Raw genomic sequence first — 22,887 nt, 5'->3', positions numbered from 1 at the left:
GGTTGAGCTTTAGGAGACGAGACAAGGCCCATTTACTCATTCAAACTCGGTATGAGGTGGGCAGGCAGCTGACTTTCTGGGATGCTGAGACAGGTAAGTCAGTCAGACATGTTATATATGTTACAGACATGTTATATATGTTACAGTATATGCTGTACCTGCCTCTGGAGTAGCCATCCAAATTCAGAAGCAAATGATGAAACGTGACAAAACCAACAACTTTGAATATGACAACAATGACAAGTAATTTCTTCCTCAGAATTACTGTGATGACATAATGATTGCTCTCAGATAGGTCTTTTTGAGTGGTACTGCATAACTGAACTTTTTCAGTGCAGCCAAAACTACTGAAGTATGCTTACTTCTACTGAAATGAGCACAAAACTTTTACCTACCAATACTCGAGAGTACATTACTCAATACAGTTCTTTCTATTACCATATTATTTACAGTAAGAGTCTTGAGAGCACTACCTAAGTTGCCCACTTATATACTGGCTTATACACAACTCTAGACATCTCAGACATAACCCTTCTCATTCTTGCTGTGCCCTCCCACTCCTCACTTCTTTTTCCTTCGAAATGGATCTATACGGGATTAATTTTAGAGGCTCTCAGCAGTCTGATTCTTCTCTCATGTGCTCAGGACATAATGGATTTATTCTTACAATACTCTCACCTCCTGCCAATTACAAAGTGCAACATAGTTCTGTAACTGTGCAGAACACTAGATCAGAACAGCTGAAATCCCTCATTAGAAGTAGGATATTCTTGTCCAGCATTACTTTCTAGTAAATGCACATTTATAGGTGCAATGAGACATCTTTCACAAAATGCCTGAAAAAAGAGGCTTGAAATTTAAAGATACTCAGACACTTACCTCCTACTACCCAACAAGAAATACTCAAACAGGACTCAGATGCCCAAGAATCACAGATAACATTTTGGGATCCAGGCCTATGGACCAAATAATTCAATATGCTCTCAGGTTTTCTCAGGTGGAAAACTTCGTCAGTCTCTGAACTTCTGGATTAGGTGCTGCTGGTCCCTTTCCTGGAGTCAGAGATAGCTGATGTGTGCTAGAAATGGTTGTGTACTGCCCGTGGAAAGAAAGGGTCTGTACAAAGATGTGTTGGCTGCCTTAACTCAGGTACAGTTTCTGTAGTGTCACACATGGCTGAGCCACTTACTTGAGCTGCAAAAAAGGCAAGCTGCATTTACTAAAAGAAGGCAACAATTTGTGATGAGAAAACACTTTCTGAGTATCATTTGGCACTGATATGCTCTTAACAACTCACAAGACTTCTTTTTCATACAGCATAGCCATCATGGCCATGGCAAGACTATTACACTTTATAAACATGCTTCAGCTCTCCATAATGGCCATAAGTCAGTTACATGGTTTTTAGGCCGCCCCAAAATTATCTTACCCAAGTAAGCTTATAAACAGAGTAGGCCAACACAAACAGGAACAGGGTGTAACAGCTGATAAAACCCAAAACTCTAAGAATACCTATTAAAGTGAAGAAATGCCAATCCTGACAGCACATTCTTCTCCTTCAGATGTTTTCCTCGGTGCCCTTTTGTTTCTTTGTGGGGAAGAGTAACTGTAATATAAAGGAAAAAGAGACATAACCAGTACAGTAGCTGTAAATTAGGTGCCACAATATCCCTGACTTCAGGGATCTAGCCTCTAAAGTAGGACACAAAGCCCCAAATCAGGTGCTTCAACTTGCTGTGAAATATGTGAGAAAGTCAGGACTCTTGGAAGATTGGCAAGTCCATAGTGGCACATTAAGTCATGTGGAGTTACATGGCTGATACCATAGGCCAGGCAGGTGAATTTCCTCAAATCTCATTTCTTTCTAGAGTTCACATACCTTGAAGCAGCAAGTCAAGACCTATTTGAATTTTAGGCTGGAACTTAGGATCATCCTTAAACACTGAGCGCTGCTAGTGTGTGATGCCCTCAGCCAAGAGCATTACACTTATGCATTACAAATCCCTCTGGCCACAAACACAGACATTTCATTCCTATCCATGCAGATGCAGATTACAGATACTGAACAAAGTTTCTCCATAACTTTTAGTTACACTAAATCCTTTTAGTACACTAATCATTTTTGTTACCCTGCCCTGAATCCCCTCTAGAGAACTTATTAATTTATGAGTAATATTATTTAATCTATTAAAATGAGGAAATATACATCCAGATGTATGCAAAGAAACATTTTTTTCTATATTTAATCTTAATTTGCATCTTGATTAGTCAAATCCCCACTGCATCATTGCCAAGTGAAATAAAATTTCACCAGTGATTAAAGGTGTCCCGTGGGATTGTACAAAACATGTATCTTTAATGACTTTGGTCCACTAAATGCACATGGCCAAGAAGGAACTGCGTTTTATATCTCTAAGTCAAAAGTAATCAAGAAAACACTTTTTCAGAGTGCAAGTAATTTTTTCATTTCAGTATATGAATATTGATATCTTTGCTATAACTCTCCATATAACTCTGTACAGTAAATCTAAATTATTCTGGAGCCATTGTCCCCTGCTCACAAATGCATAAGGTAATCCAGCAGATCCCAGCTTGCTTGGAAGCTCGAAAAGGCCACAGCTGAGATGCCAACATTAGTGTACTTTTTAAAAATAAGGTTTAAAAATAACCCCAAGCTTTATGACAGGTTTTTTATCTTTTGCCCTTTAGGTTCCAGCTACCGGGCCCGATTCTGCCGCGGGCTGAACGAGGCCTGTCAGTGAGAGCTTTTAAGCAGCCACCGTTCCGAAGGAGGAACAGGCGGGTGACCCACCTGGGCGAACCGGAGCCAGGGGGCGTGGGAAAGACTGGTGGCCCGGAATCTCCAGAGGCAGAAAAAGCCAAGAGAGGTAGGAAACCAGAAGGTGCATTGAGTGCAGCCGCAGAGAATCCAGAGGGGTTGATGTTACCAGCCGTCTTTTCGAGCGCTGAGCTAGATGCTGATGCGGGACGCGGACAATTCAACGCTGCAGCTCCGCTGCACCCGGGAGCACGGAGCGGGGGCGGCTGGCTGTAAGGACCTGGTAGCGCTGCGCGGACAGAACGAGGTCAGCTCCCGCAGGCCGGCCCTTCACAGGGACCGCGGCAAAGGATGTCCCCAGGCCGCTCTGCAGTGAGGGCCGGGGAAACCGAGGCAGATGATCACCCCTCCGCTGCCCGGCCCCATGTGCGACGATGGTGCTGCAGGCAGCCCCCACCTTGCCCTGCCCTGCCTCCTCTCACTCCGGCTCGGCCGCTCGCTCCTCCGGGCGCGGCCCTCTCCCAGCCTGCACCAGCTGTCCCTACACCGCCCCAGCACGTCCCAGCACTATCCTAATTGTCTCGAACAGTCTCAGATTGCCCCAGCACTGTCCCACTTGTCCCAGCACTGCCCGTGCACAGTCACAGACTACCCCGATGCTGTCCCAGACTTCCTCGGCGGAGTCGTAGACTGTCCTAGCATAATACCAGCACCGTTCCAGCACTGCCACAGCTCCTCCGTGGGTACCTGTCTTCCTCCAATGCATACCTCAGGTGGCCTTCGGACGAGGCTCGCCGTCGCATACCAGCTACAAAATAGAGGTACTCGGCACACCTCGGTGACAGTCCCAGGGCGATGGGATAGTTAATCGTGCGCCGGGACAACTCATGGCGCTGCCACAGAGACAGAGAGGGGGGAAAAAAAACAGAAGCTCTAACGATGGGAGCTACAAGTTGCTTTGCAGCCCGGGTTTAGGTAGCGTTTGTAGCTGCCGTGCGACAGCCAGCAAAGCTTCCCCTCCTCCAGGAAAGCCCGAATGAGGACAAACCCGCAGCTCGGGGTGTCAAGTTCGCAGAAATGGACAAACGCAATTTTCCTTTGCATGTTCCTCTAGGAGAATAAGTAAATAAATACACGCTGAAGAGATAAATTACTGTCTGGTGGTAAATACTGACCAGCAGCAACAGTCGGAGACGAATCAGCACACTATCGACATATAAACTGAAGCGTTTAGAGGAAAGGGGGAGAAAAGAGAGATCTTAGGGCTGCCGCAAGTGCCTGCATGCCCTCTGTTTTCCGTCTCGGTGTCTGCGAGAAAAAGAGATAAGAGACTGGTGTAGAAAAGCAATAAAGCAAAACAAACACACAAACAAGCAATAAACCACTAAGAAGTACTAATGACTTGAAAGTAGTTGCAGCCCTCCGTAACTGCTTGCCATAACTCCCGGACGTGGAGCGAAGGGCAGGTGACAGTACGTACCGATCCCCTTTCCCTCTCCCTGGCACAAGGTGGTCAAAAGGGCACGGGAAGAGCATGATAAAACGAATACCGGCCGGAGGAAGACCCCGCTGCCGGGCGGCTCAGCGGCTGCCCCGCGGGAAGATCTGCGAGCGGTGCACACCGCGCACCAGTGGCGTCACGCACCACCGGGGGCGGTGGTTAAAGGAGGGCTCTCCCGCTCCGTAAGGGCGACCGGAAAGGAAAGCCTGCAATTTACCTAAACATACACATTTTGGTTTCAGCGGAGAGGGATGGAAGTGACTGCCATTAATTACCAGGATCTGAAAGTTTTTCTTGCTTTTCAGGAAGTCAGAATTTACTTTTAGAGGCGGTGTCATTGTCGTTCCTGTAGTATTCCCAACACACCGCAAAGTTTCCATCCGAGCAATTTGAACATTTTACAGTAACTACTCATTTTCCCGGAAGGCAAAAGCAGCCTGGGAGGCGTATCTGCAGCGTCCCTCCACTTCGCTTTGCTTGACCAAGAGCTGAGCAGTTTCATTGCCAAACAACCCTCACTCCGGCACCCAATTCCACCACCAAGGCACTAGTAACTGTTCTGGAAGCAGAATCGGGGCCCTCGGGAACTCAGTATCTTTCTCGAAGAAGTTAATAACCGAGAAGAAGCCGTCACCTCAAGTGCAAAACACGGTTACATTTTGCGGGGAAGGAGGGGAAAAGTTCTTGCTGCTTTTTGACAGTTTTCCACGCCTCTCTGAACTTTTTTGTCTAACTCTACTAAGAGGAGGTGATTATTCGCTTCTTTTTGTATGTTAAATAACTCCTTAAGTGCTTGGAGAAATAAAAGTACCAGCAGGCACCCAAGGTGGGATTTCTAACGACGAGATTTAAAATCGCTTAATTTAATTATGTCAAACAGTAGGATGAGCAGCTGTCTGTAGCGCTCAAGGTACCTGAATTTACACCCAAATCTACAGATGAAGCTGGTAGTTCTGGTTCCACCGAGGCAGAAGAAGGACAGGGGGACACATAAAAATATGAGCTTTGAGACATCTCCGAGGAAAAAAAGTGTTAGAAAAAAAGGACTTGTTTGAGAAACTTGCCATCGAAGAGACGAGCTGGATGTTGAGCCTGGCACGAAAGCGGGCAGTCACACAGAGATGTAATTATTATCAGCCAAATCTTTGCACCGAAGAACGAAAAGGGGGAGAAATCAAGTATTTGCGACTGAAAAAACTGAGCTCCCCCTGCCCTGGGCCCCTCTGCCCAGCATCCCCTCTCCGGCCAAGGGCGGATCATTAGCCACGGGAGCAGTTCTGAAACGACACCCCCTGCTCCTGCCCACGACACTCAAATAATTCAAGTAAAATATATAATTAAACAGATTTAATATATAATTAAACAGGGGAGTTGTTTTTTTTTTTTTTTTTCTTTCTTAAAGAGGGGGGGAAGGCAGAGAAAAGTTGTCACTGAGCACTGAGACACTAGCATCAAAACCCGTGTTGCTGCATTTATTTCGCTAAAGGCTGTTATTATTTGCTGTACACATCCTTTCGCCAGTCAGTCGTGACGAGCAGGTTTTAAAACCTCCACTAATTTACACAGAACAAAGACGCTTCCCAGCTACGCTAGAAAAGAAAAAGAAACACACAAAAAAAAACTCAATTAAAAATAACGATTTTGTTCTTGGACAGCTACTAGACTTTTTGATCTAACCGTTCCGGGACTTTTACTTAACGTCAGTAACATCCTGAAAGGCTACAACCATTTCGCACACATTGCATCGTACCCTTTCAGTCCTGCAATGCCGAGCAGCACCGAGCTGACCGCAGGCTGCCCAGATAAGTTTGCTCGGTAAAAGAAACGTGACAAAGCGCACGCGGTTAATTAAATCCTGCAGCGATCCAGCTGGTATAAGCAAAAATCAGTCAGTCTGTAACAACCTGGCCGCATACGCTGCATATAGAAAACAGTGCCTACAAATATAATTGTGAAATTACGCAGCTCTAGACAGATCCTCAAAAAAAAGTTTCCAGACCGAAAGAAAAAAAAAATACAACAACAACAACCAACCAAACACCACCACCACCAACGCCCCTACATCTAGGTAGAAGTGACTGGTGCTAATTGTGGCTGTTGATCCTACAGCTTCACTTTGACGAGCAGATCACGTCCATTCCCTTCACAGGTTTCCCAAAATCTCGCTTTTTGAGCCCATTTTGTAAGCTTGACGGCACGGAGAGAGGGTTGGAAGAACGGAGGGGCTTCCACCGCCCTCCCTTGCTCCGTTGCGAGGTTGCCCAAGCTCTCTGGAGGCGTTTGAGAGAAGGGCGGGGGAAGGCGGCAGGTCCAGGAGCTGCCCCGCCGCTTCCCCGCGGCCCCCAGGGGGCTGCAACCCCGGGATACCGCAAGGCTCCCAGACAACTCCCAGGCATATCGCCGAGCAGAACGGGATGCCAGAACCGCTCCCTCCTTACTGGAAGTAGAGACGCACCGTCTCAGCCAAACCCCTCTCACCCTCTCCTCCCTCACACCCCTCTCCTTCCCAGCTAGATCTGATTTTTTTTCCCCTTTTTTTACCTGCCTAAGCACACGACTTCCCTCCTGCCTTTGACATTTGGGACTTGTGAGCAAGGAATGCTACGAAGTGTCGCTTGCCACCGCTCTCTTTCCGTGACACCTCGGGGGAATTTCGGTGGTTCTTTGAAAAAAAAAAATAGGCAGGCGACGGCGTTGACTTTATTTGGTGATGGTTGGCAGTATCCGCCGAACGCCGAGACGAGAGTGGCTGCGCGAACGGGGCTCGTCCCCGCTTCCTCACCTCGGAGACGTTCCCGTGTCCAGCTGCAGGAAGACGGGGTCGGGAGGACTATCTCCGCACAGAGAAACAACTGTCCTCTAAACCTCAAAACCAGAGACGGTATATTTCTGCCCCCTTTCCTGCTTAGTGGCAAGAGGAGCTGTTTTCAATCGCTATCTCCAAATTTCGCTGGTTTCGTAAGAAAGGAGACTGAAATATCACTGTTGCAGGGCACACGGAGTTGATAAAAGTTCTCAGTAAGGAGCAGCAAAACAGCTCCCCACCACTGCCGTTTAAACTTGCTTAGATGAAAAAATAATGACAAAGGAAAGGAAATTTGATTTGAGTTCTCTGATATATTTTGAAATGCAGGGAGTTGCCGTACTTGGCCAATAGAAGCCTAAAAGTTTGCACAGAGGTATCAGTAATAATGGTAATAATAGGAAAAGCAGCGCTCGGAGGGATGTGGAAGCCTCGTAAACGCTTGATAGGAAAGTCCAGGCATTTAGAGCTGAGTTTCGTCGTTTCAGTTTGCCTGATGATGTCAACGGTGTGTCGAAAAGTAAGAAGTGAGAATTAAGGGTGAGCGGTGGAGACAAGGGAAAGGCAGCAAGCGCTTCTTTCCAAAAGGCGGAGGTTTTTTGAGGTAATTTCGACTCTTTTGTCATTTTGAATATAAAAGAACAGTGATTGGTTGATTTTCCCCATCTCTCGCCCATCTGGGGTGATGCGGTAACTTCGCGCATGGATTATTTTAACCAAGATGTTAAAACATAAAACGTCCTTGGATCTTCCCTTAATGCTGACCATGTGTTTAATAAAAGGTCAGTGTAACTGTCCGAGCTTCATGCAAACTGGATTCAACTACGAGTCCTTAAGACTGCGGGCATTTGGAGCTTAATCGTTGCTACTTTTATCTTACGTTACTACAGAGAAATATGGAAACTGTTTGTTAAGCTTTTGGTAGGAATTTCACTTTCCTTGTCTATCCAAAGCAGTGTGCAACACGTAGGAACTTTTCACTATACGGCATCTACTGCCCAGTGAAGGAAGCAATCGGTATCATTTTGGAAAATAAAACAGCTCTGAAAAACTTCGGGGGAGAAAAAAAAACAACCAAACAAACTTGTCCTCCGCTTAAATTATCTTTCCCTCTCACAAACCAGCCAACAAAGCACCACCGAAGCAGGCACGCTGCTCTGCCCATAAAGCTGCAAAAAATCCCAAAACCAAAGAAAAAAGATACAAAACGTAGAGGCATTATTTCTGACGGCAGAAGTGAAACCATCTCGATCCAGGCGAGTTTATTTGTAACCCGGGAAGCAGCGAGCTCGGGGAGGGAAATGGGGGTGGGGGGTGGGGCGGGGGCGGCTTGAGCAGTGGGGGAGGGGTGCAGCGCGGACGGACCTGCCGGGGTTGGGGCTGCAGCTGCTGGCTGCTGACTCAGAAAAGCAATGTAGGTCATAACGAGTTTCCTTAAGTTACCTAAGTTCGAACAATTCAGCTTTTCTTCAGAGGCTTCCAAAGTACTGTTGCAACATTTCTAAGCGCCGTGGCTTTTGCCGAGTTCAACACCCCCGCTCTCCGGCCCGGTTCCGAGCGACTGCGCCGTGGGGAAGCAGGCAGCGCCCTCCCTTCGGTGCTCACGGGCTTCACCTCCTTCCATCGTCCCTCGCCCATTTCCATCACAACGTTACTTTTAAAATACTTTGTTTCAGAAGCGGGTTTAAGAAAGTAAACAACCAAACCCCAAACCAACCAACCAAAAAAAAAAAACCACAATAAAAAAGTATTCCCATTTCATTCTAAGTTTTCAGAGAAGAGTCAAGTGAATTGCCTACCTGTCCTCTATACAGCCCAGTTCTTTCCAGGAAGCCTTTATCACGGTTCCTAGTTTGGGTCTGTTTTTTATTAGCACTATTTGCTACTTTTCCCCATCAGTCGATTTTTACATCATCAGTTAAAGGGCCATGGAAAGAGTTCAATTTTGCCATGAGTTTTGTATGCAAAAGATCCGTTTTTCGACTAACACTGGACACTGTCCATCTTCTATCTATATAATTTGTATTACTTCCCCCCCTCCTCCACCCTTTAAAAAAATATTTTTTAAACCACAGCAGAGCACGAAAAGAGCAGCCACAGTCCCCGCGGAAAGCTCACGGAGGATGAGCAAGCGTCGTGTTCTGTCGCAAGAGCAGCGAAGTGGGACGGAGACCTCGCAGCCAAGCACCAAGTTGTAGACAAGCGGAAAAGCCTAGGATCTGGGGGACGCTTCAAGAAAGGAATCACACTGGAATTTATTTTATTCATTGGGAGCTTTCCCCAACCATCACCTGCCCTCCCCGCGCCGCAGCAAGCCGGGGCCGTGCGTGGGCTGGGGCGGGGCGGTTTGGGGAGATTTCAGAGGAACTCGCACTTTCCCCCAGAAAATCATCATCAGGAAGGCATCCGTTGTCACGAAGCACAACTAAGAGGGGAAATCATCCGCCCATAGATTTCACGAAACCGAAGAGTAGAGCGGGGAGAAACAGTGCACACCTCGCCCAGTCCGAGAGCTGCACTTCTGCTGGGGGCACACACGGCCCGTGTGTGTGTGTGTGTGTTTCAGGGCCATCGCCCAAATGGGTGTCATAGCTATGAATGCCTCAGCTATCCTCCCTCCAGTTCCTGTCCTACGTCTCAGGGACTGCTCGCCGGCCTTGGTGCTGGTAAGCGAGGACCTCCCCGTCTAAACATAGAAGAGAGCAGGACTCCCATGCATGCTTCCCCGAGCACGTTACAAGCAGCACCTCCACGAACCTCGAGGCCGGAGGCGGGAGTGCCCGGCAGGTTCAGGCAAGTTCGGTCCCGGCCTCCGCCCGCCTGGGGCACGGCGGATCTGACTCCCGGGGCGGAGAGGCAAGTCCTCGCTTTCCATAAAAATTACAAGCCAGAATGAATCCCGAAAACTGAGTTGAAAGAAAAAGGGGTAAAAAAAAAAAAAAAAAAAAAAAAAAAGGACGCCTTTTATTTTTCTTTGAGACTCGCTACCCTGCGCCGTCCTGCCGGCGGAAAGCTCCCCGCGTCCCGCCGCGGCCGAGGGCGGTGGCCAAGCTGACCGTAGGCGCTCAGGCCCGAGAGGGAAACATGGGGTAGGCAAAGCTCGGCACCGGTTGAGGAACACGTTCCCCAGCCTTAGCGGCGGTGGAAGGCCCTCCTCTAGTGTTTGCAGTTTTCTTTGTTTACATTCAGTTCAGAAACATTTGCCCTCGGCCAGAAAAGCACCGATTCCCCCTATTCTGAGCCTCCCCCATGACTTCTCCGGTGGCGGAGGAGAGAATTCTAACTTTCACAGCCCTCGGGTTTTAAAATGTTTTCCCTTGGGCTCTCCGAATTAACCCTTCAGAAACAAAACGGGTCTGGACGGTGCATGCACCTGCCCCTCGGATCTTCCAACCGACGGGGTCGCAACAGGTTTCTACCGGAGGGATGGAAGTGGAAGGTCTACCGGTGAAGCGCACCGAACCGAGCGGCAGAGCCCGGGGCCCTGGGTTCGGCGCGCCTAGCCTCGCCGCCCGCGGGGCGGTGCTGTGCGGCAGCCGGGCGAGGAAGCGGCGCGGTTCTCCCTGCCGCCGCTGACGCCGCACCGACCGGTTCCCCAGTGCTTGGGGCCGCGGCGGCGGCGGGTGGGGAGAGCGCTGAGGTCGCTCGTACGCGCCGGGCTTCTATGTCGTTCGCCCCCCCCGCCTCCCGCCCCTCCACCCCGATATCTTCCACCACCACCCCTCGGAGAGGAGTAAGTACCACTGCTCCGCCTTCTCCTTTTCGCAATGTTGACGCAATCTATAAATAGTGGAACAAAAGGACCAACTTCCTCGCAGCTTTGCTGAAACTGCACAAAAAAGGCAACCGGGGAGGGGACACACACGGTTATTTTTTGATTTTATTTTTCTCCGGTTAAGAGGCGAATCCTCCATCTCCCTTCCCCCTCCCTCCCCCCGCCCGCTACTGGAAGATTTTAAAATTATTTTTTTCCTCGCTGTCTCCTGCGCTGGCAACGTCCTGCGAGTGGCTATTTTGCTTTTGCACCGAGAGAAGGGCTTCCTCTCTCCTCTTCTGACAGTAAGTGCCATTTAGCTACTGCCTTTTCTGCGGGGGCGGGAGAGGGGGTGCTGCTTTTTCGCCTACCTGCCTGCTGCCCCAGAGAGCAGGCAGAAGGGACCGGGCAGCTCTGGGGATTGGGGGGGGGACGACGGCGACGGGGGAGGACACACGGTTGGAGGCGCTTTGTGCAGTGGCGGGGCACGGGGCGTGGGGACCCGTGGATTTGGACGTGAGCGGAAAACAGTGAAATAAGGTGCTCGGGAGAGGGGACGGCTGCTGCTGCCCGCCGAACAAAAGCGGACGCTGACATTAAACGAAAGGGCTTTTGTTAGGGGGAAGAGTGCGTGTGTGTGCGCGTGTGTGCGCGCGGGGGACGACACCCGCCCGCAGCAAGTTGCCGGGCGGCGGAGGGCACCTCAGACTTGTTTACCGCTCGGCGCTACGTTCACCGGCATGTTTACCCTGCACACAGGACGCGGGGCTCCGCTCCCCGCCTCTCCTCATTACACTTCCCCAACCCCTTCCCTCCTCCGCGCCCCGGGGAGGGGACAAGTGGAGCGGGGTTTAAAGGGGGAGGGGGGGGGGGTGCGCGGTCAGGAGATGCTGATACGATCACGCGTAAAACAAGCTCCCCCCCCGCCCCTTTGCCAGTCGGATCGGTGCAAGCGCAAGCAGTTACTGGCCGGAGGGAGAATTACATCATCCTCTGCTCCAGTGATGCTACCTTTCGTGCCGCTACCATGCGCGCAGGCAAACAAGCGGGGGCGCGCCTCCCACCCCCAGGCACCCCCCCAACTCGGGCGCAAGCCCGCGTCGCGGGGGGGTGAAGCGCGACTCCGCGTCACACACACACACACGCCCGCCCGCCGAAGTGTTTACAGCGCTCACACAGGCGTATTATGACGTCGCCTGAGTGACAGCCCGCCGCGCCAACGGGGGGGCCGCGGCCCCGACGCCAAGGCAGAACACGGGCGGCCCGCCCGCCAACCCCCCCACGCCGTGCGGAGGCAGCGGCCGTGTGTGGTTCCGCGGGGGTCAGTGGGCGCCGAGAGCAAGACTAAATACTTCAGTCAAATCAAAGGTACACGGCCCGGTACTGGTGTGCTGTACGTGATGGCGTTCTCAGCGCACACTGTACGCTGGAGAAGGGATTTCTTGTGTGAGATGCGCGGTGTATGCGAGCGCTGCCTAGGAAGTTACACCGCTCTCCCAAGCCTTTAGGACACCCCTCGAGAGTAAGCTGGGACACAGGGTCCGGCCTTCCTCATAATAGGCTCTGGCACAGGGAATGCGTGAGCGTAGAAACTGTCACACTGATGACTTTGGACATTAATTGTTCAGAGCAGACAACAAAAAAGCTGATTAAAAAAATTAAAAAAAGGAAATAGGTTTAAGCAACACAGACAAAAAGTGAATTTCACACATTGTCTGCTTTCCCCAGCGTTACGCATGTAATGGTAGAGGCTACTAGAAACTTGTTGCAATATGCTACTGGGGCAGAAAAACAATCTGTGAAAATACCGAAGGAGTACTTACCCACTGCAAAGCAGACAAATCCATATCACGCTAAAACCAACAACATTGCTTAAAAACTGATACTCCTCGTGAACTGCTTGCCAGGATGCAGCAGTGTAAAACTGTTGCTAAAACATCAACATCTACTCACTGCAAAATGCAAGTAACCGTGAAGACCTGTTTAATCCTAGGCACAGTTTTTAATGTGTTAATAGTTTGCAGTTTCTACACAGTGTATTACTTTTTGAAGTCTGGGTGTTTCTATTTGTGCAGAAAATAGACCGAGAAGCTTTGAGCTCCTACTGTTACAAAAGTTAAAAGGAAACAAAGTTGAGCTGCTAAGTCGGCAGTCTGGAATGAGTCAATAGTATCTCCTTTGTCCTTGCTAGCTTTTCTCTGCTGTGGTGTATCTTTGCTCTATTTCCACTGCACAAGCAAGCCCTCAGTATATTTATCGGACTTTGGAGGTCTACTGGCTTCTAAATATTCTAACCTACCAGTAAAATTCAAACGCATCTGCCTTTCCAGGCTGTGCTTAACAGTTGTGGTATCAGGGATGACAGGACACTCACTTCTTTAACCATGCAGATACTTACACATTTCCCATTATTTATAATTAATGGGGCGAGTCATTCTTGTTTTGTTGTACTAAGCCTTCAGAAGGGAACAAATCTGCCTTTTTAAAGTATTCCATCATCTCTTGTTTTTACAAACAAACAAGCAAAAAGGATGGGGACAGAGGCACAAAGGAGATATAAATAACTCTCCGCCTCATTTACTTGGGGATTCCCTGGCAGTCTCAGAGGGCACAGAGGTAACATAGCTGGCTTTTACAACGAGATCACAAGTCCTGACACAGGGTCACAGAGAATCTATGCTTGGCTAGCCCTGTGCTCCAGATTTGTTTAGCTGGTAGCTACTCCCTTGAGGGATCAGTGTCAACTTAAGCATGCTAACTTCTCAAAGCAATGGGGTGGCCAGTGACTGAAAGCTGTAACTGGCTCCTGCAGGGCTCCCCAGTTAGGCTGCACTTGGAGCTTGAGTGCAGCTGTCAGGCTGCTTCTATGGCCCCAGAGCTTGTCACAGAAAGAAATCAATGTAGCAACAATTTAAAGCAAATCCCAACACTGTCTGCTTTCTGAAAACAGAAAGTGGGTAGATGTTTTAGGTGGATTGGAAAAGCAGCTTGGATAGGGACATGGCTTATAGTCTCAGGCAGAAAACTGGAGCCAACTCCCATAACCAGGAGCTAAGTTTCTGTACACCTCCATCCCACTTTGCTTTTAAATTCTGGCCTCAGAATTACTATTACTTGTTCTGTAGATCTATCACACTTCCAGAGATGATAAACAAACAGCAGTTCAATACTCCACATGTAAAGGTATTATCTGTTCAGCAACTAAAGTAGGTGCATACTTTCTCTGTATTACATGTATGTCTTAAATTAATCCATTAAGGAGGTACATAAATATGGAGGTACCTATATATATAGCTCCTTACATTAATACTCCCTTCTGGTTTAACTATGCAAAAACACTGGAGACTAGAGTACAAGGAAAAGTGAAACTGCATTAAGTCATTGGGACTTTGAATCCTGTATTTTAATGTTTTCAGTATGCAGGTTTTACTTAGCTTTATGTTACAGGGTAAAGGCTCTTTAGGTTTGAAAAATGGAGATACTTTTTTGTTTCATAAAAATAAGGATTGTTTGTTATTAATTTATTTAAGCCTACTTTTAAATTGTTATTTTAATTACATAAACAAGTAATTCAGCATATGAGTATCTGAATGGCCATTCCTTTCCTTTTTCACACTCAACAAAGATTATTGGTCAACTTCTGCCATATGTATCTGTGACTGTTCTGACTGTACCATTTAGTGTCTGAGCCTTTTAACTCTATACTTCACCCCCTAGTTCTTTTAAAATAACTCTTAAAGGAAATGCAGCCTCATCATTCCCAAAGATAACAAGTATTTTTTCTGATGACCATAAAGGTCTATGCCATGAATTTATACAGCTGTCATTTAAAACTCTAAACACATCTCTACCTTTTCAGTTGCAAAGGGTGTTCCTAGCTTATGTTTGGAAATTGACAGAGACAGACAGCACAGTCTTCCTGGTTCTGTGAGCAGGCAGTTCCAGTGTTTCAGCTTTTGCACAGTAGCACTTTAACAAGCAGCAGCCATGCATAACTAACAAGGCTGCGAGTCCAGATACTGCCTTTTAGAAGCCTGTAGCCAGCTCTTAAGCTATCCAGAATGTTCACTTTATATTGTTGCAGCAATATGACAAAACTATTAACAGCAGGAAAGTGTAACAGTTGTTCACAACAGATAAGACACAGAAGGAGAAAAGAACTTTTTTTAAAATGGAGCCTGAGGTGCAGAAAGGAAGCAGCAGAGCTCCAGCTATCCTTTTATAGCAACTGGTGTTTTGTGGAAAGTGGGAAAGAACAGAAAACTCTTTTCTTTCCAGCAGATAGCCAGTGATGGCATGACCATTCTAACTGATAGCATTCTTGGGGAAATCTCTAGATAGGCTTCATTTCTAGTATCTGGAAATGAGAAGTATTCTTTACCCTATTTTTCTCTCTTGAACCTATTTCTGCATTCTGGGTCTTAGTCTCTGGCTATAGAAGGATGCCTAATTGAAAGTTTTCAAGTTTGGCATTAATGCTTCATTAAAAGTAACATTTTTCAGGATATCTCAAAGCAGTGTAGTAGTTTTCATTAATATTTTCTACAGGTACAGTTAACATTCTGAATACTACAAATATATACATTATAATAGCTAACCTTGGCCTCGCTTTAAAATGTGTACACAAGATGTACCTAGCACAGATTAAAGACATGTTCTCAAGACATATTACAGCTACAAATATATCTTTTGTAAAAAATGAATGGAAATTAGGAAAGCAGTAGCTCACCAAATGAGAAATATGTCCATCAGACTGTGATGGAATAAACAAATATGCCAAAACCCAGACAACACTACCTGTCAAATCAGAACATCAAAACCACTGTGCTTTTTCAGGGCTCTCTGTATCCTTGTTCCTAGATGAATGTGGTATGTACATGAAAATGCTTTCTTATAAAATGATAATTTTTACAAAGGTTCCACTGTATGACAGTGTACTGAGTGGCTGTCACAACTACTGACTAAATATTCATTTTGGTAGCCTTTCCAAGTGAAACCTGTGAACTAATACATCTGGGTAGCTTTTAAATCCCTACCCACATGTGAAACTCCAACTTGACTCTCACATTGTCTGTCCTTGTTTGTTTAGTAATTTACTTTAGTTCATCGATTTTACTTCTATTAGCTGTTTAGATGGTATCTTTTGATCTGCAGTTTATTTCATTTTAGTTTTACAGTACAAAAAGGTGCAATAAGCACTGCAGAGTAACTAGAAGAACTTCCATGTTAGTGTCATCCCTTCGGTTTTGTAACTCCTACAGACTTTTTATCTCTTATGAGCAATGATTTACATACCAGTGAGGGAAAATGAAAACGAGGGGAAAGCTCATTATAACTCAAAGTGTACTGTAGTTTCTCCTAGTGCAGACTAGATTAAACCTGGCCTACATCACAAGAACCGTGAAGAGTGAGAGCAAAGGGTCCTTTCTTGCAATGGCCATTCATAATGAATACTCTCTTCACTCAAGAGACAAAACCTGACCCAAAATGGGAAGGAGGATCTGGGCTACTATTCTTCCACCTTCACTCCCTACCCCCACCCTGTGAGCTGTAAATAAAGGATCAGGTTGCACTATTTTAAAAACTGGTGGGCTACACACACTTTCTCAGTATACTGGAGAGCACTGGGACAAAATGTTCCTCAAGAGCTCCCTGAAAGAACACATACTGATTCACAACATCCTCACTCAGGACTGTGGCTTATCAGAAGAACTGAGCCCTCAAGTAAGTGACAAGAACTTCCCCTATAACATACAACCTTTTTAGGAGTGCATACAAATAAGAATATTATTGAACTAACTTACCTTTGACACATGGTTTTGAAAGCTTCAAGCTTGACTCGAGTCACACAAAACAAACTATCACAATAGCTCAGCACTGCAGGTACAGCAGACCTGTAAATAAATGAAAGAAGAATTTAAGTGACAGCATAATTTCCTGAACACCCTTAAATAAACTGAATTGATTAACACATTAAAGAATACAGTTGCTCCCCCTTTCATCCCACCATCTGAGTGCAGACTGCTAGTTCCTATTCCTACAGACATTTTAAGTTAAATAATACAGCTGACAGTAAATCTCTATCAAGGTGGGAAGATGGATGGTGTTTTGACCAAAGATTGGAATGGGAGTTCAGATGAGGGCAATACTCCTGTCTCCGATTCAGAATTTCACCAACAGCTTTTCAATTCTAAGGGGCAATTAAAACTGTCCTACTTCTCATTGAATATGAGGCTACATATACTAAGGTTATTTAAAGTCCAAAATAACCTAAGATCTGAAAGAAGTATTTATCAACTTTTTGTTTACCTGTGTATTTGTCTTTCCAAAATAGAAAAGTTACAGTTCCGGAGGCAAAGTCTCCAGTTAGGCAGTGTCTACTGAATGTCAAAAGGCTAATCCAGATAGGATGACCTCCTTTGAAGGAGTTCTCATGCTGTATCATATCTCTGTAGAGAAGAAATGAAAACCACACTAGTCTTCCACAGTCTTATTAGATATGAAGATCTGATTGGGAAAGGGCACTATGAGCCTTCTATCTCCCCTGAGGAAGGATCCTTCTGTAGGAGCTGTGGAAGGAAGCCCTAAGCCTTCCCACAGGGGAAGTTTTGGGTGTAGTGGGAGAGTCTGCACAAAGCACTGCATAGATGCTGGGCTGGGAGTCAGTGGTACTGAGAGGCTAGAAGAGATGTAACATTTTGCTGTAACCTGTCAAACAGCACAACAGTGAGAAGGTGCAAATTCTGTTCAGTCTTACTTCAGCCAACTCTACCTGAGCTCTGTAGAAAAACATCTCATTGCAGTCCTAAAAAACAAACCTCGAAGAAGCAAAAAAAAAAAAAACCACCAAAAAACCACCACAATGTTGAGATCTATAAATAAAAAGCTCTATATTAGATCTAAGCATTACTATTGGAGTTGTTACTACTGCACGACTTCAACCTACAGGTTGGCAGGCATTTCACTTGAAAGCAAGAATTAAAATAATGACACATTGTGTCATAAGACAACAAACTTACAAGTAGTAGAGAAGCTGTCCTTTTCTCATACATAACAGTCATCTTTCTAGAGGGAGTGCCTGCTGGAAATAAGGAAGAGGCACATGAAAATGGAGGGGAAGATAAGAAAAGTTTAATGGAAGATGCTGAACTGCATGAACAAAGTCTTATCAAATAAGAAAGGAGTATCCCATTTCCTTTCTGATGCTGTGTAAATGACTGAATCAAAGGCCACACGTTCTCTTGCAAATTATGTCACAAGGATTCTACCTATCTATGCCTCTCAGGTCATGAGTGATCATGTACTGACCCTGGCAGACTCCAGCAAGCACACAACCTCTCTAACCACTTGAGCCCATATGCCAGCCATATACTGCATGCTACCTTCCCTTAGTTTTTTTCCTTAATTTTAGCAATCTATACCTCTCTTTAAAAAAAAATCCTATAACCTTTTACATCGAGTTGATTGGATAGGGCTGAGTGATAGGTTGGACTGGATGATCTTGGAAGTCTCTTCCAACCTGGTTGATTCTATGATTCTCTGCTCTCTCTACAGCTTCTTTTGCACTGAGAAGTTTCTTGATACTCAGACATCTGTTAAGGTATAAGGAAAAACCTAAGATTACTTCAAGGAGATACTCAGCAACTTAAAAAAAAAAAAGGAGTATTTTATTTCACAGACTAGAAAATCTTTTACACTGAAAGAGGGTCACATTTATATTATCACTAAAGCTTATGCTGAAAGGGAAGGAAACAGTAACTGTAGACATTGGTTCAAAAGGAAGTTCTGTAACAGTACAGATAAAAAAATAAGTTCTTACAATGTATAAAATATGTAATAAGTGCTGAACTTCTGCATATAACTTAAATACCAAGCTGTGTGTGTGGGCTGCTCTTTACTGTGTCCAATGGCCTTAATGCTGAAACCTATCCAAGGAGGTAATTAATACAATAGCATTCACCAAGCACAAAACTGAGATATTCTGTCATTTGAAGCTTCTCCAACTCTAACAAAGACAGCATTCAAAATACAAAAGCATTTCAAAGACCACTGTAGATGCTGGACATAGACTGATTCTTGAGTTAAAGACAGACATCTGCTAGCCAAAAGGAACAGCTAGCACAAAGGAGAGACTTTCAAGTTTGAGAGCTCTAGCTTGAACTCCTATGTTTTCACACATCAGTAGGTTTGGTGGCGTTAGAAATAGCCAGTATGTGTAATGAAAACAATCTCTATCAGTGGATACAGCGTGAACATGATAACATATGTTTTCCAAGCCTAGAGCATTGTCAAACAATTGCTATTTGTCAAGGCAACACACTTGATAGTCAAGGTCATCTAACCCTAAGTCATCTTCTTCTACCTTATTCTGAGGCATGCTTCGGTAGTAACTCAGCTGCTCAGCTTTCTCTAATTTGCTCTGAGCTAAGTTGCAGACAGAGGTTTCTCTTACTACACAGAGCCGAAGAGGGAGGTAGAGGTAACAGCAAGGGGTGCAGTTACTGCACCCTGATGGTTCATATAAGCAACAGCTGCTGGGGATTTGTTCCAAGATGAAGAAGGGCCCATGCAGGTCAGAGGGGACTCTTGGACAACTGATTATTAACCAGGGCTTTCTAAAGCACTTGCAAGACCCATATTTTGTGCTTGTTTAGGATCCAGAACTACAAGTGCATGTTATCAGCAGGCTGTGTGGATTAGATTGTGTCTGAGTTAAACTATCATTTCAAACTACCTTTTGAAGTAGAAAAGAGAATGACTCTGCCTTACACGGTCTGTTTTGGTCTGATTTTACATTGATGCAATATGATTATTTTTGCTATCCAGGTGTTATTTCACATCTGCACAATTTTTACTTAATCATCTATGTAACTAACTTCTGGTTCTTAAGTTTTACATTTTATGATACAGAATGTAATGGCTTCACCACATCATTCTGTCTTTCAATTATAATTTGTGGAAATGGAATTCAATTAACATGTAGCAAAAGAGCAGTTCATTTTTTGTCAGTTAAATTAAATAACAATAGAAGTATAGGACATGTAAGAAAATAATTATCAGAACACACTTATTCAATAAGGACTAAGGACTAATCACTGCTAGTTGGTGCACTTCAGTGATTGTTTCTGGTATGCATGACCTTCAAGATTTTAGAACTAGTACATCTAATCTTACAGTTTTCAGTCATGAATCTGATGAGAAAAAATAGAATCGTTTTCTTTTTCACCTCTCAGTGGCTTTTTCAATTTTGAACATCCTAATCAGTAATATAAAGAGAAGAAAATGTCCACAACTATGAGAAGCAGGTTCAGCATTCTGCAGGTTGCAGTTACAAATTCTCTGCCAGTGACTCCCACCCTTTCAGTGGTTTGACTTTCTCTTAGAAGTTTGGCATCAAACCCTGTGTTGCACATAATTTTAGTTTTGTTATTTTACAATACTATAGTAAATTAAACCTCAATACTGGTTGCCCTACTTAATTTTAAGAGGTTTTGTTAGAAAAGAAACATTTAACTTAAATAAAGCACACATATAGAACTCATTAAATATATATTAATCTTTGCAGGAGGCCACACGGGTAATAGAAAATGTGGATTCCTTACTTTCTGATTTATCAGCCATTTATGCTATATTCAAACCAGAATGGGTTCCTACTGTGCCTGCTGATGTACATACAAAGTTAAAAAGACAGAGCCCTGGCACAGAGGTTTGTCTTCATTTGCTCAACACCTGAGGTGTTTATAGTGAAAAGCCAAACAGGAGCTTTTAGTTGTATCTTTTAAAGCACCATCTCTTCAGGTGCAGGTTTACCAGCAGCAGGAGGCAGAGAGTGAAAGGATGCTATGAAAGGTTCTGGAATCTCCTCTTGTTTCTCCATCCTCTTCTATTTCCCTCTTCCTCAAATTCTAGCTGCAGTGACATATGCCTGTCTAGTGAAAACTGGAAGGACTTTAAGACAACCAGGGAACTGAACACAGGCACTGACCACCTTAATCTCTGCTAAACATAGTGAGTTCCCACTGAATTTCCTTGTCTTTAAGAGTGACTAAGGAGGATAAACCTACTGTCAGTACCCTCAGCTGAAAGGAAGAGAAGGAGAGTTATTTCCAAGAATGTCCAAATATGTCTTGCTGAACTGACTTACATTCCATTACAGATCTGTGGACTGAATTTATTCATTCACCAAGGATCAGAATGGAGCTCCCCAAACTAGTGTGATGGAAACAACACTATCCTATGGATTTTCAGTTAATTTTCTTACCTTTTTTTTTTTGGTGGGGTCAAATATTTCCTCTCTGTATAGAGAGAATATGAAAGCTAGCATAAGGAACAATAAAAGTCACTCCTCAAAATTACAATGGTAGTAATGGGTTTCTAAAGAGATAAAGATGAAGTCTGGTTTAAGTAAGGGTATGATTAAGTGAGGAAAAAGGAGGCTATGCGGTAAGCAAAGCTGACGCTGCAGGAAAAAGCACAAGATTGATTAAGGTTGGTTCTAGTTGGTTGAATTTAAAGAGTGGAAGATCCTGATAGTATTTCTTTATTTTTTGTAAAGAAAATAGGCTAAGATTTATAAATTAACCTTATTTTAGGAGTACAGAAGAAGTCAGAATGGTTCAGGCCCGGCATACACTTGGCCCTTTTTCTTATCTCCAACAGCAGATACAAGCCAATTCTTACCCAAGTACGCTCTCGGAGAACAGCAGGACCAGGAGAAACGCATTTGATAATGCCCCTCAGTTCTAGCATCCAACTTTGTTTTAGCTGGGAGAGTTTCCTGAGCTGGATGGGGTTTGTCTAGTCAATGACATTTACTAGATCTCTCTTCCAAGGTCTTGTTCAGTCTCTCCTTTGATCCATCTGAAATTCTTTCATCCACGCCATCTTTAGGCATAGAATGTCATGAGTATATTACCTGTGAACATATAAAACAATATAATTTATTGTATTGTTTCCTTTGAACCTGACTAGTGCCAGCTTCATCTGATACATCCTCATTTTTTTATTAATAGAGAGGTGAAAGGCTCATCCCTGACCATCCTTTTCATGTGTGATTTTAAAGCATTTCTTGCTGTTTTGATGTAGTGTTAGAGGGGTGCTGTAATTAAAGTCTCTGAAGAGGAGTCCATTGCCCTTGTGCTGGAAATCTATTTCCTCTTAGCTCTGCCAATCAGTCACCAGTTTGCCTGCTATCTGTGGCAGATGCTGAAGCTGCTAATGCACAGAAGTCCTTCCAAGATCCTGGGGAACTGGAAGCTTAGATGGGTACATTCCGAGAGAGCCATTCTTCCCCACTGTTAGGGAAGATACGTTAGAGGAAAAGATGCAGTCATGCATATTGTGCTCTTACAACCCTGCTGGTCTTTCTGCAAGTAGAATCTAAAAGAACAGTCAGGAGTGCAGATGAAGGTAAGACAATGTGCCAACACACAGAAATCAGCCTCATTCTAAGAAAATTACTTGCAAAGAACTAAAGCTCAAGGAATCAACATAAACTTTATCTAAAAACTGAAGCATAAAACTGAAGATAAAGTACTTCAGGCTTCCCCTAAAGGAGGAGAGGGAATTGTTCCTAGAGTTGGCAGTAGACCTAAAGTGGGCACAGGCAGAAGCCTGTGAGAGTTTCCTATTATTTCAGTAGAAGCCCCACAACCCACACAGTACCCATTCTCTATGCTATGTGTTCTACAAGGCACAGGAATACTTTCCCAAGCAGACAGAAAAGCCAAGCTATTACTATAAAATCATACAGATAGGTTAAGAGAGGTCTCCATTCTTAGGTAAAAATATAAACAAAGGCCTTTCAGAAATTTTATCCCAAGTAAGGCATATTCTATCCCTGTACGAAAGAAGACAAACAGATGTCGCAGAAAAATCTTCTTTATGAGGAATTAGGTAACCTGCAGTTAGTGTCATTGCTATTGAACAGCCCCATCCTACCCAAGTGGAAGAGGTTAGAGGAGACTGAGGATGCCAGGACACTCAACAGAAAGGCTTTTCAGTTAGGTTTGTAAGTAACTCTGGAGTGACTATCTGACACAAAAAGTCTG

At 44.9% G+C, this 22,887-nt stretch overlaps 1 long non-coding RNA gene across 2 annotated transcripts; it reads right to left on the bottom strand.

The window, feature by feature from the left end:
* Positions 1–886: 886 nt before the first annotated feature.
* On the bottom strand, positions 887–21,735 carry LOC135192856 (uncharacterized). Of its 2 annotated transcripts, XR_010309047.1 has the most exons (6): positions 21,518–21,735; positions 17,857–17,918; positions 17,147–17,286; positions 16,642–16,731; positions 1,513–1,606; positions 887–1,194 (listed from the first exon to the last, which is right to left on the bottom strand). It is a non-coding gene; the product is annotated as an uncharacterized LOC135192856 (long non-coding RNA). The 2 variants fall into 2 exon arrangements; XR_010309048.1 differs by lacking the exon at positions 17,857–17,918.
* Between the last annotated feature and the right edge of the window lie 1,152 nt (positions 21,736–22,887).

This window comes from Pogoniulus pusillus, chromosome 3 (genome assembly GCF_015220805.1).
Source record: "Pogoniulus pusillus isolate bPogPus1 chromosome 3, bPogPus1.pri, whole genome shotgun sequence".
Taxonomy (NCBI): Eukaryota; Metazoa; Chordata; class Aves; order Piciformes; family Lybiidae; genus Pogoniulus; species Pogoniulus pusillus.
The sequence above is the reverse complement of the archived record's forward strand: the minus strand, read 5'-3'. Positions and strand labels throughout refer to the sequence as shown.